Consider the following 13,568-nt stretch of genomic DNA (forward strand, 5'->3'; position numbering starts at 1 on the left):
AAATTATTTCGTAAATTTAATATACTTCCACTTGCAAGTGAATTTATACTCTGCTGTCTATCATGTGTGGTGGAAAACTTAGATAAATTTAAAAGAAATACAGATGTACATAATTTAAATACAAGATGGAAACGTGATCTCTATGTGCCAAATCCTAACCTTACTAAATATCAAAAAGGAGTCTACTATACAGGTATCAAGTTGTTTAATAATCTTCCAACAGTTAAAAGTCTAAGTTATTATATAAAGGTATAAGCCTGCATTGAAATATTACCTCTTCACTCACTCTTACTATTCCGTAGATGCTTTCATCTCTGCTGAACATTTTTAAGCTTTATGTATAGCTATAATCTATACGTAAAGCAAGTTTTGCATTTCTTTTTAAAATTTAGAATTCTGAGGTTTTTGTATATTAATTTGTTAAAATCTTGAGTAAGAAACTAAACTAACCCCCCCCCCCCTTTCGGAGGGTTTTTTTTGTGTCTTACTCAAGTCTTTTAACCCCTTCCTTTCATTGTATTTATCGCCTAAATATAATTTAAACACAGAGGCGTCAGTGTTCGTAAGCAGTTTGACTTGAATGAGTATTATTATCAGTATCAGATTACCTTCTCTCACTTTTCTCCATTTCTTAAATAGTTTTCTGTCGCTGTTCGGAGACGATGTGCTGCTTGTAGAGCAGTGATAATGCGACTGGCTTGGTATTTTTTGATTTCTTTGTTGTGAAGCGTTATTTGTTTACTCGGCATTGTTGTGTTTCTATACCAACACAACAATGCAGAGTATAAACAAATATCTGTTGACATTGTTTGAAGACGTCATTTCCTGAAGGCAACGAAAATCACAAATTTTTATAGTAGAAGACTAGAGCAGGGCGCTCCTTCCGGAGCGCGTTCTCTAATCTGATATTCTACGTCTTTACGTCGCTGTTCTTGTTCAGTCAACTTTCTACGTCCATCCCCACCCTTGCAAATCTTCGTCTTAAAATCGATCATAATAGTTTTCGTAATCGTAATACATCGAATGAGGATCAGTTTACCTTGTGAAGTTGTTGGAGTTGGTACTTCAAATACTTGATGACGTCTTCTTTCGCTTTTCTGATGTTTTAAGCCAACTGTCAGTCGATAATCAAGATTGCGGTCTGCTGCTTCTGGAGCAGTGATAATGCGACTGGCTTGATATTTTTTGATTTCTTTGTTGTGAAGCGTTATTTGTTTACTCGGCATTGTTGTGTTTCTATACCAACACAACAATGCAGAGTATAAACAAATATCTGTTGACATTGTTGATTGATGACGACGAAATCACAAATTTTTATAGTAAAAATAAAAAAAAGATATTTCAGCTACCACAGACCCATCTTAAGCGTAACTAATTCAGGTTAAATAAGCAAAGTCTTAATCAAACTTATCTCAATTGTACAGCATGTATGAAGGGAATATTTAGAATAAAGCCAATATATAAACTTCCTTTCCGTAAAGACGTATTTACGTCAAATTCTCCGGAACCGTGGTTCCACTATCACTTTCATTTTTTTTTGTGGGGGGGGGGGGGTTGTCTACTCGGTCGTGACTCTGCGTATGCACTTTCGGTGCCCACAACGAAGCTGAAAGCCAGGGCTGGGGCTCCGACGTGCTGGGAGTGGTGACGAACTCCTGTAATCCAACTACTTAGAGGCTAAGTGTTGAGAAATGACTTGAGGTTGGGAGTTCTGGTGTTCTGTGTCCCACAGCTAAGCTCGGTATCAATATGGACACCCTGGGGGGAGCCCGGGGTGGCCAGGTTGTTTAAGGAGGGGTGGATCGGGCCAGAGAGGAAACTCACCCGTATGATGCTGTAATGGGATCGCGCATGAAGACTGGGAGCTGCTTTAGAGCAGACCGGAAGTCACCTGTGATCGGAGCTACCGGCACCTGTACTACGACAACCCCGGCCCAGGGAGCATTTTTTGGAGGGGGGGGGGGAGGATGAGCCATGTCTCATGGCTCGAGTAGCCTATCTGCTCTCTCGAAGTTCTTTGGAGTCGGCGGCTTCGAGACCCAGATGAGACAGCAGGGCAGACAGTCTGTGTGTGTGTGTGTCCGCCGGGCAGAGAACGACTCAGCTTGGAGACAGATAGGTCTGATATTTTTTGGGTTGTAACCCCCTACCGGAGCCTGAGCCTTGGGAGTTTGTTCTCCTTTTGAATTTATATATATTTTTATTAAATATCCCTTGTTGTTTAATCGGGGGTTCATTTATTAAGTTTTTTGGCTTAACCGCTATTACCATCCCACAACCGTACCACCTCCCGGCCTGGGATAATTTGGTCCAGTCACGAGAGCCAGTAGGGCTGAATTGCCACCTCACAGATTTTGCAATTATGGAGAAGAATGTTCATTCCAAATTAAAACAAATATATTCTGCAGAGAACTTGTGAGACCTACTGATGTTTTAATACTCCAATTTATATGATGAACTATCATTATTTATAAATTAACAATCATTCCATTTATTTAACTATTTCCATGCATAATTTATCAAATTTAACTTTAAATTCACATAATCTGTATGTATGCTTTTTAACCTATGAAAAAGCATTTTTTAAATATATATCATAATAGAAAATTTCAAAGCCTAACTCCACTAATCAAACATAAAAATGAAAACTAAAAACTAAAAGGTAGATTTCCTGTTCCACATTCTAATAAATATGAAATCTGAATATTCTTCAAACATGGCCACTCTCCAGCAATAAAACTTGGTTTCTGGAGATCACAGCCCAAAATTGGAAGAAATCTGTACAATATTTATGACAATGGAAATAAAACAATTATATCAATTATTTATTTTAATCCGTCTGATCACAATATAATTTTATTTAAAATTTATTATAATTAAGATAATAAAATATCATTCATGTTCCTTATCGATTGATCGATTTACATTTCGGAACAAACAAACAAACAAAACAATTACTTCTTTAAAACAGGGAAGGAAAACCCTGACAGAAAACCAAGGGTTGAAGGGGCTGCATAGGAAAAGAGAAACCAATCCTTCTAAGGGAAAGAACCCGGAATAAAAACTTCTGGAGGACTATGGGGGTTGGACATCGGGCTAAGAACCCAATTCTGGAAGAAGCTGACACACTGAAAGGGCCGTAGTGGTAAAGAAGAAGAAGAAGGACATGTAATGAATATCGAAACTTTCATTAGGTTTGTACGTCTTCCTCCTCTGTGTGTGTGTGTGCGTGTGCGCGCGCGCTTGGGTGTGTGTGTGGCGTGTGGGGCGTCTGGGGCGTGGTGTGGGGGTGGTGTCTTGTCGTGTGGTGTGGTGTGCAGTCGTGTAGTGTCGTGTCGTGTGGTGTGCTGACGTGTCGCGTGGTGTGTCGTCTCGTGTGGCGTCGTCTCGTGTGGCGTCGTCTCGTGTGGCGTCGTCTCGTGTGGCGTCCTCTCGTGTGGCGTCGTGTCGTGTGGCGTCGTCTCGTGTGGCGTCGTCTCGTGTCGTGTGGTGTCGGCCCACACCACAGTACACCACACGACACGACAGCACACGACGACACGACACGACGCGACACGACTGCAGAACACACCACACAACACACCAAACCACACGATACAACACGACAGGACACCAGGCCCCACACGCCCCACGCCCCACGCCACATACACACACCCAAACGCTCGCGCGCGCACGCAGACACACACAAAGGAAGAATACATACAAACAAAATGAAAGTTTCGAATTTCTTCATTACATGTGCGCTTCTGCTCCAACCTCTTCTTCTCTAGCACTACGGCCCTTTCAGTGTGTGAGCTTCTTCCAGAATTGGGTTGGTAGTCCGATGTGCACCCCCCCCACCGTCCTCCATAAGTTTTTATTCCGGGTTCTTTCCCTTAGAAGGACTGGTTTCTCTATCCCTATGCAGCCCCTTCTACCCTTGGTTTTCTGTCAGGGTTTTCCTTCCCTTAGCCTTTGGGGATTCCTCCCCTACCCACAAGGCAGTGGGGGCACTGAGCTCATGTGGTATTTGATGGGTGTAGCCTGCCACCAGCTACACTCCCACGTTCTCCGGTCTTGCCGCCTCGGTCCGGGACTGCCCCTTATTCGCAGCTAACCCTCATATCACTATCCGCCACCTGTCGCCCGCCCAGTACCTGAGGCTCGCCCTGGATTACGACTGAAATAAACAAACACGACGTTACGGATACGGATCCTACACATCTCCGTTACACTTTTTCGCCGAATGACCCTTCCGTGTAGACGTATTTACGTCAAAATCATTGCTTTATATTATGGAACTCTTAAGGTTCATTGTCGTGTTCAGATCATCCACCTACCTAAAGTCAATTGAATCTGTTAAATTTTGTGCGGTACATGTCTCAACCATCTCATACTCCTTGAATTAATCACTCTAAAATGTTAAATTGAATCATAAGTATGAAGTTCCCCATTGAGTAAGAAACTAAACTAACCCCCCCCCCAAAGGGTGGTTAGTTTTGTGTCTTATCCAAGTGTTTTAACCCTTGAATGCGCAGTATGACTTGAATGAGTATTATTATCAGTATCAGATTACCTTGTTGGTGTCAGTACGTCTTCTCTCACTTTTCTCCATTTCTTAAATAGTTTTCTGTCGCTGTTCGGAGACGATGTGCTGCTTGTAGAGCAGTGATCATGCGACTGGCTTCGTATTTGTTTATTTATTACGTTATTTGTTTACTCGGCATTGTTGTGTTTCTATACCAACACAACAATGCAGAGTATAAACAAATATCTGTTGACATTGTTTGAAGACGTCACCTTCTGTCACCGGTATCTAAAAGACAGATACAATTGAAAATATATAAATCACTTTATATTACTGTTAATTAAATTAAGCAATGAAGCTATAACACACCCATCACAGTTTCTAGAGTTCACCTCAGTGAACAATACAAAACACATACGAATGTGTTCAAGGTCTAAAATTTGGGTTTGTATTTTTCTGTGTTCATTGTACACGATTTTCAGATTCCGTAATACTACAGATTCAGAAATATAAGTTATGAAATGTTGACAGATGAACCACGGTTCCGGAGAATCTGACGTAAATACGTCTCTATAATGTAATGTAATGTAATAATTCTTACATAAGATAAGTACCTGTGATATTCTAAAACGTTTTTACCAGCACAAAATTATCTATTCTACGACGCACTTATTCTACAGCCGATTCACAGCTCAGTTCTTTCCGCAATAACGAAAGCGGATTGTTGACGGCAGTAATGTAACACAACAATGCCGAGTAAACAGATCACGTAGCAATTAGTTTCTTAGGTAACATAACCATTGTTATGTTACCTGGGAAACGTCAAACTTCATTGATATGTTACCTGGGAAACGTCAAACTTCATTGATATGTTACCTGGAAAACGTCAAACTTCATTGATATGTTACCTGGGAAACGTCATCTGTTTATCAACAAATAAACAACAATGGTTACCTACATAGTTACCTTACATTACATTACATTACATTCTTCTACCACAGACCCATCTTAAGCGTAACTAATTCAAGTTAAATAAGCAATGTCTTAATCAAACTTTACTCGATTGTAAAGCAGGTGTGACGTATTTACGTCAAATTATCCGGAACCATGGTTCCACTGACAACTTTTTACATGCAAAACAAATTAATTAGAATAATGGCCGGTGTCAAAAGCAGGGTATCTTGTAGAAAATTATTTCGTAAATTTAATATACTTCCACTTGCAAGTGAATTTATACTCTGCTGTCTATCATGTGTGGTGGAAAACTTAGATAAATTTAAAAGAAATACAGATGTACATAATTTAAATACAAGATGGAAACGTGATCTCTATGTGCCAAATCCTAACCTTACTAAATATCAAAAAGGAGTCTACTATACAGGTATCAAGTTGTTTAATAATCTTCCAACAGTTAAAAGTCTAAGTTATTATATAAAGGTATAAGCCTGCATTGAAATATTACCTCTTCACTCACTCTTACTATTCCGTAGATGCTTTCATCTCTGCTGAACATTTTTAAGCTTTATGTATAGCTATAATCTATACGTAAAGCAAGTTTTGCATTTCTTTTTAAAATTTAAAATTCTGAGGTTTTTGTATATATTAATTTGTTAAAATCTTGAGTAAGAAACTAAACTAACCCCCCCCCCCCCCTTCGGAGGGTTTTTTTTGTGTCTTACTCAAGTCTTTTAACCCCTTCCTTTCATTGTATTTATCGCCTAAATATAATTTAAACACAGAGGCGTCAGTTTTCGTAAGCAGTTTGACTTGAATGAGTATTATTATCAGTATCAGATTACCTTCTCTCACTTTTCTCCATTTCTTAAATAGCTTTCTGTCGCTGTTCGGAGACGATGTGCTGCTTGTAGAGCAGTGATAATGCGACTGGCTTGGTATTTTTTGATTTCTTTGTTGTGAAGCGTTATTTGTTTACTCGGCATTGTTGTGTTTCTATACCAACACAACAATGCAGAGTATAAACAAATATCTGTTGACATTGTTTGAAGACGTCATTTCCTGAAGGCAACGAAAATCACAAATTTTTATAGTAGAAGACTAGAGCAGGGCGCTCCTTCCGGAGCGCGTTCTCTAATCTGATATTCTACGTCTTTACGTCGCTGTTCTTGTTCAGTCAACTTTCTACGTCCATCCCCACCCTTGCAAATCTTCGTCTTAAAATCGATCATAATAGTTTTCGTAATCGTAATATATCGAATGAGGATCAGTTTACCTTGTGAAGTTGTTGGAGTTGGTACTTCAAATACTTGATGACGTCTTCTTTCGCTTTTCTGATGTTTTAAGCCAACTGTCAGTCGATAATCAAGATTGCGGTCTGCTGCTTCTGGAGCAGTGATAATGCGACTGGCTTGATATTTTTTGATTTCTTTGTTGTGAAGCGTTATTTGTTTACTCGGCATTGTTGTGTTTCTATACCAACACAACAATGCAGAGTATAAACAAATATCTGTTGACATTGTTGATTGATGACGACGAAATCACAAATTTTTATAGTAAAAATAAAAAAAAGATATTTCAGCTACCACAGACCCATCTTAAGCGTAACTAATTCAGGTTAAATAAGCAAAGTCTTAATCAAACTTATCTCAATTGTACAGCATGTATGAAGGGAATATTTAGAATAAAGCCAATATATAAACTTCCTTTCCGTAAAGACGTATTTACGTCAAATTCTCCGGAACCGTGGTTCCACTATCACTTTCATTTTTTTTTGGGGGGGTGGGGGGGTTGTCTACTCGGTCGTGACTCTGCGTATGCACTTTCGGTGCCCACAACGAAGCTGAAAGCCAGGGCTGGGGCTCCGACGTGCTGGGAGTGGTGACGAACTCCTGTAATCCAACTACTTAGAGGCTAAGTGTTGAGAAATGACTTGAGGTTGGGAGTTCTGGTGTTCTGTGTCCCACAGCTAAGCTCGGTATCAATATGGACACCCTGGGGGGAGCCCGGGGTGGCCAGGTTGTTTAAGGAGGGGTGGATCGGGCCAGAGAGGAAACTCACCCGTATGATGCTGTAATGGGATCGCGCATGAAGACTGGGAGCTGCTTTAGAGCAGACCGGAAGTCACCTGTGATCGGAGCTACCGGCACCTGTACTACGACAACCCCGGCCCAGGGAGCATTTTTTGGAGGGGGGGGGAGGATGAGCCATGTCTCATGGCTCGAGTAGCCTATCTGCTCTCTCGAAGTTCTTTGGAGTCGGCGGCTTCGAGACCCAGATGAGACAGCAGGGCAGACAGTCTGTGTGTGTGTGTGTCCGCCGGGCAGAGAACGACTCAGCTTGGAGACAGATAGGTCTGATATTTTTTGGGTTGTAACCCCCTACCGGAGCCTGAGCCTTGGGAGTTTGTTCTCCTTTTGAATTTATATATATTTTTATTAAATATCCCTTGTTGTTTAATCGGGGGTTCATTTATTAAGTTTTTTGGCTTAACCGCTATTACCATCCCACAACCGTACCACCTCCCGGCCTGGGATAATTTGGTCCAGTCACGAGAGCCAGTAGGGCTGAATTGCCACCTCACAGATTTTGCAATTATGGAGAAGAATGTTCATTCCAAATTAAAACAAATATATTCTGCAGAGAACTTGTGAGACCTACTGATGTTTTAATACTCCAATTTATATGATGAACTATCATTATTTATAAATTAACAATCATTCCATTTATTTAACTATTTCCATGCATAATTTATCAAATTTAACTTTAAATTCACATAATCTGTATGTATGCTTTTTAACCTATGAAAAAGCATTTTTTAAATATATATCATAATAGAAAATTTCAAAGCCTAACTCCACTAATCAAACATAAAAATGAAAACTAAAAACTAAAAGGTAGATTTCCTGTTCCACATTCTAATAAATATGAAATCTGAATATTCTTCAAACATGGCCACTCTCCAGCAATAAAACTTGGTTTCTGGAGACCACAGCCCAAAATTGGAAGAAATCTGTACAATATTTATGACAATGGAAATAAAACAATTATATCAATTATTTATTTTAATCCGTCTGATCACAATATAATTTTATTTAAAATTTATTATAATTAAGATAATAAAATATCATTCATATTCCTTATCGATTGATCGATTTACATTTCGGAACAAACAAACAAACAAAACAATTACTTCTTTAAAACAGGGAAGGAAAACCCTGACAGAAAACCAAGGGTTGAAGGGGCTGCATAGGAAAAGAGAAACCAATCCTTCTAAGGGAAAGAACCCGGAATAAAAACTTCTGGAGGACTATGGGGGTTGGACATCGGGCTAAGAACCCAATTCTGGAAGAAGCTGACACACTGAAAGGGCCGTAGTGGTAAAGAAGAAGAAGAAGGACATGTAATGAATATCGAAACTTTCATTAGGTTTGTACGTCTTCCTCCTCTGTGTGTGTGTGTGCGTGTGCGCGCGCGCTTGGGTGTGTGTGTGGCGTGTGGGGCGTCGGGCGTGGTGTGGGGGTGGTGTCTTGTCGTGTGGTGTGGTGTGGTGTGGTGTGGTGTGGTGTGCAGTCGTGTGGTGTCGTGTCGTGTGGTGTGCTGACGTGTCGCGTGGTGTGTCGTCTCGTGTGGCGTCGTCTCGTGTGGCGTCGTCTCGTGTGGCGTCGTCTCGTGTGGCGTCGTCTCGTGTGGCGTCGTCTCGTGTGGCGTCGTCTCGTGTGGCGTCGTCTCGTGTGGCGTCCTCTCGTGTGGCGTCGTGTCGTGTGGCGTCCTGTCGTGTGGCGTCGTCTCGTGTGGCGTCGTCTCGTGTGGCGTCGTCTCGTGTCGTGTGGTGTCGGCCCACACCACAGTACACCACACGACACGACAGCACACGACGACACGACACGACGCGACACGACTGCAGAACACACCACACAACACACCAAACCACACGATACAACACGACAGGACACCAGGCCCCACACGCCCCACGCCCCACGCCACATACACACACCCAAACGCTCGCGCGCGCACGCAGACACACACAAAGGAAGAATACATACAAACAAAATGAAAGTTTCGAATTTCTTCATTACATGTGCGCTTCTGCTCCAACCTCTTCTTCTCTAGCACTACGGCCCTTTCAGTGTGTGAGCTTCTGCCAGAATTGGGTTGGTAGTCCGATGTGCACCCCCCCACCGTCCTCCATAAGTTTTTATTCCGGGTTCTTTCCCTTAGAAGGACTGGTTTCTCTATCCCTATGCAGCCCCTTCTACCCTTGGTTTTCTGTCAGGGTTTTCCTTCCCTTAGCCTTTGGGGATTCCTCCCCTACCCACAAGGCAGTGGGGGCACTGAGCTCATGTGGTATTTGATGGGTGTAGCCTGCCACCAGCTACACTCCCACGCTCTCCGGTCTTGCCGCCTCGGTCCGGGACTGCCCCTTATTCGCAGCTAACCCTCATATCACTATCCGCCACCTGTCGCCCGCCCAGTACCTGAGGCTCGCCCTGGATTACGACTGAAATAAACAAACACGACGTTACGGATACGGATCCTACACATCTCCGTTACACTTTTTCGCCGAATGACCCTTCCGTGTAGACGTATTTACGTCAAAATCATTGCTTTATATTATGGAACTCTTAAGGTTCATTGTCGTGTTCAGATCATCCACCTACCTAAAGTCAATTGAATCTGTTAAATTTTGTGCGGTACATGTCTCAACCATCTCATACTCCTTGAATTAATCACTCTAAAATGTTAAATTGAATCATAAGTATGAAGTTCCCCATTGAGTAAGAAACTAAACTAACCCCCCCCCAAAGGGTGGTTAGTTTTGTGTCTTATCCAAGTGTTTTAACCCTTGAATGCGCAGTATGACTTGAATGAGTATTCTTATCAGTATCAGATTACCTTGTTGGTGTTAGTACGTCTTCTCTCACTATTCTTCATTTCTTAAATAGTTTTCTGTCGCTGTTCGGAGACGATGTGCTGCTTGTAGAGCAGTGATCATGCGACTGGCTTGGTATTTGTTTATTTGTTACGTTATTTGTTTACTCGGCATTGTTGTGTTTCTATACCAACACAACAATGCAGAGTATAAACAAATATCTGTTGCCATTGTTTGAAGACGTCACCTTCTGTCACCGGGATCTAAAAGACACACAATTGAAAGTATATAAATCACTTTTATATTACTGTTAATTAAATTAAGCAATGAAGCTATAACACACCCATCACAGTTTCTAGAGTTCACCTCAGTGAACAATACAAAACACATACGGATGTGTTCAAGGTCGTATTTTTCTGTGTTCATTGTACACGTTTTTCAGATTCTGTAATACTACAGATTCAGAAATATAAGATATGAAATGTTGACAGAGGAACTACGGTTCCGGAGAATCTGACGTAAATACGTCTCTATAATGTAATGTAATGTAATAATTCTTACATAAGATAAGTACCTGTGATATTCTAAAACGTTTTTACCAGCACAAAATTATCTATTCTACGACGCACTTATTCTACAGCCGATTCACAGCTCAGTTCTTTCCGCAATAACGAAAGCGGATTGTTGACGGCAGTAATGTAACACAACAATGCCGAGTAAACAGATCACGTAGCAATTAGTTTCTTAGGTAACATAACCATTGTTATGTTACCTGGGAAACGTCAAACTTCATTGATATGTTACCTGGGAAACGTCAAACTTCATTGATATGTTACCTGGAAAACGTCAAACTTCATTGATATGTTACCTGGGAAACGTCATCTGTTTATCAACAAATAAACAACAATGGTTACCTACATAGTTACCTTACATTACATTACATTACATTCATCTACCACAGACCCATCTTAAGCGTAACTAATTCAAGTTAAATAAGCAATGTCTTAATCAAACTTTACTCGATTGTAAAGCAAGTGTGACGTATTTACGTCAAATTATCCGGAACCATGGTTCCACTGACAACTTTTTACATGCAAAACAAATTAATTAGAATAATGGCCGGTGTCAAAAGCAGGGTATCTTGTAGAAAATTATTTCGTAAATTTAATATACTTCCACTTGCAAGTGAATTTATACTCTGCTGTCTATCATGTGTGGTGGAAAACTTAGATAAATTTAAAAGAAATACAGATGTACATAATTTAAATACAAGATGGAAACGTGATCTCTATGTGCCAAATCCTAACCTTACTAAATATCAAAAAGGAGTCTACTATACAGGTATCAAGTTGTTTAATAATCTTCCAACAGTTAAAAGTCTAAGTTATTATATAAAGGTATAAGCCTGCATTGAAATATTACCTCTTCACTCACTCTTACTATTCCGTAGATGCTTTCATCTCTGCTGAACATTTTTAAGCTTTATGTATAGCTATAATCTATACGTAAAGCAAGTTTTGCATTTCTTTTTAAAATTTAAAATTCTGAGGTTTTTGTATATTAATTTGTTAAAATCTTGAGTAAGAAACTAAACTAACCCCCCCCCCTTCGGAGGGTTTTTTTTGTGTCTTACTCAAGTCTTTTAACCCCTTCCTTTCATTGTATTTATCGCCTAAATATAATTTAAACACAGAGGCGTCAGTTTTCGTAAGCAGTTTGACTTGAATGAGTATTATTATCAGTATCAGATTACCTTCTCTCACTTTTCTCCATTTCTTAAATAGTTTTCTGTCGCTGTTCGGAGACGATGTGCTGCTTGTAGAGCAGTGATAATGCGACTGGCTTGGTATTTTTTGATTTCTTTGTTGTGAAGCGTTATTTGTTTACTCGGCATTGTTGTGTTTCTATACCAACACAACAATGCAGAGTATAAACAAATATCTGTTGACATTGTTTGAAGACGTCATTTCCTGAAGGCAACGAAAATCACAAATTTTTATAGTAGAAGACTAGAGCAGGGCGCTCCTTCCGGAGCGCGTTCTCTAATCTGATATTCTACGTCTTTACGTCGCTGTTCTTGTTCAGTCAACTTTCTACGTCCATCCCCACCCTTGCAAATCTTCGTCTTAAAATCGATCATAATAGTTTTCGTAATCGTAATATATCGAATGAGGATCAGTTTACCTTGTGAAGTTGTTGGAGTTGGTACTTCAAATACTTGATGACGTCTTCTTTCGCTTTTCTGATGTTTTAAGCCAACTGTCAGTCGATAATCAAGATTGCGGTCTGCTGCTTCTGGAGCAGTGATAATGCGACTGGTTTGATATTTTTTGATTTCTTTGTTGTGAAGCGTTATTTGTTTACTCGGCATTGTTGTGTTTCTATACCAACACAACAATGCAGAGTATAAACAAATATCTGTTGACATTGTTGATTGATGACGACGAAATCACAAATTTTTATAGTAAAAATAAAAAAAAGATATTTCAGCTACCACAGACCCATCTTAAGCGTAACTAATTCAGGTTAAATAAGCAAAGTCTTAATCAAACTTATCTCAATTGTACAGCATGTATGAAGGGAATATTTAGAATAAAGCCAATATATAAACTTCCTTTCCGTAAAGACGTATTTACGTCAAATTCTCCGGAACCGTGGTTCCACTATCACTTTCATTTTTTTTTTTGTGGGGGTGGGGGGGTTGTCTACTCGGTCGTGACTCTGCGTATGCACTTTCGGTGCCCACAACGAAGCTGAAAGCCAGGGCTGGGGCTCCGACGTGCTGGGAGTGGTGACGAACTCCTGTAATCCAACTACTTAGAGGCTAAGTGTTGAGAAATGACTTGAGGTTGGGAGTTCTGGTGTTCTGTGTCCCACAGCTAAGCTCGGTATCAATATGGACACCCTGGGGGGAGCCCGGGGTGGCCAGGTTGTTTAAGGAGGGGTGGATCGGGCCAGAGAGGAAACTCACCCGTATGATGCTGTAATGGGATCGCGCATGAAGACTGGGAGCTGCTTTAGAGCAGACCGGAAGTCACCTGTGATCGGAGCTACCGGCACCTGTACTACGACAACCCCGGCCCAGGGAGCATTTTTTGGAGGGGGGGGGAGGATGAGCCATGTCTCATGGCTCGAGTAGCCTATCTGCTCTCTCGAAGTTCTTTGGAGTCGGCGGCTTCGAGACCCAGATGAGACAGCAGGGCAGACAGTCTGTGTGTGTGTGTGTCCGCCGGG

At 40.9% G+C, this 13,568-nt stretch overlaps 2 long non-coding RNA genes and 3 pseudogenes across 2 annotated transcripts; 3 read left to right on the forward strand and 2 right to left on the reverse strand.

Annotated features, from left to right (window-relative positions):
• The first annotated feature begins 1,634 nt into the window (after positions 1 to 1,634).
• On the forward strand, positions 1,635 to 1,895 carry LOC147872514 (signal recognition particle RNA; annotated as a pseudogene).
• Positions 1,896 to 2,861: 966 nt separating this feature from the next.
• Positions 2,862 to 6,382, reverse strand: LOC147872515 (uncharacterized). The gene is made up of 3 exons (XR_015537161.1): positions 6,307 to 6,382; positions 4,556 to 4,795; positions 2,862 to 4,159 (listed from the first exon to the last, which is right to left on the reverse strand). It is a non-coding gene; the product is annotated as an uncharacterized LOC147872515 (long non-coding RNA).
• Positions 6,383 to 7,332: 950 nt separating this feature from the next.
• LOC147872516 (signal recognition particle RNA) lies at positions 7,333 to 7,593 on the forward strand (annotated as a pseudogene).
• Positions 7,594 to 8,523: 930 nt separating this feature from the next.
• On the reverse strand, positions 8,524 to 11,099 carry LOC147872517 (uncharacterized). Its single transcript, XR_015537158.1, has 3 exons — positions 10,909 to 11,099; positions 10,358 to 10,597; positions 8,524 to 9,962 (listed from the first exon to the last, which is right to left on the reverse strand). It is a non-coding gene; the product is annotated as an uncharacterized LOC147872517 (long non-coding RNA).
• A 2,016-nt stretch (positions 11,100 to 13,115) lies between these two features.
• LOC147872518 (signal recognition particle RNA) lies at positions 13,116 to 13,376 on the forward strand (annotated as a pseudogene).
• The last annotated feature ends 192 nt before the right edge of the window (positions 13,377 to 13,568 follow it).

This window comes from Zootermopsis nevadensis, unplaced genomic scaffold, assembly GCF_977971745.1.
Source record: "Zootermopsis nevadensis isolate Lab colony 2312 unplaced genomic scaffold, Znev_1.0 Znev_ptg000026l, whole genome shotgun sequence".
NCBI classification, from domain to species: Eukaryota; Metazoa; Arthropoda; class Insecta; order Blattodea; family Termopsidae; genus Zootermopsis; species Zootermopsis nevadensis.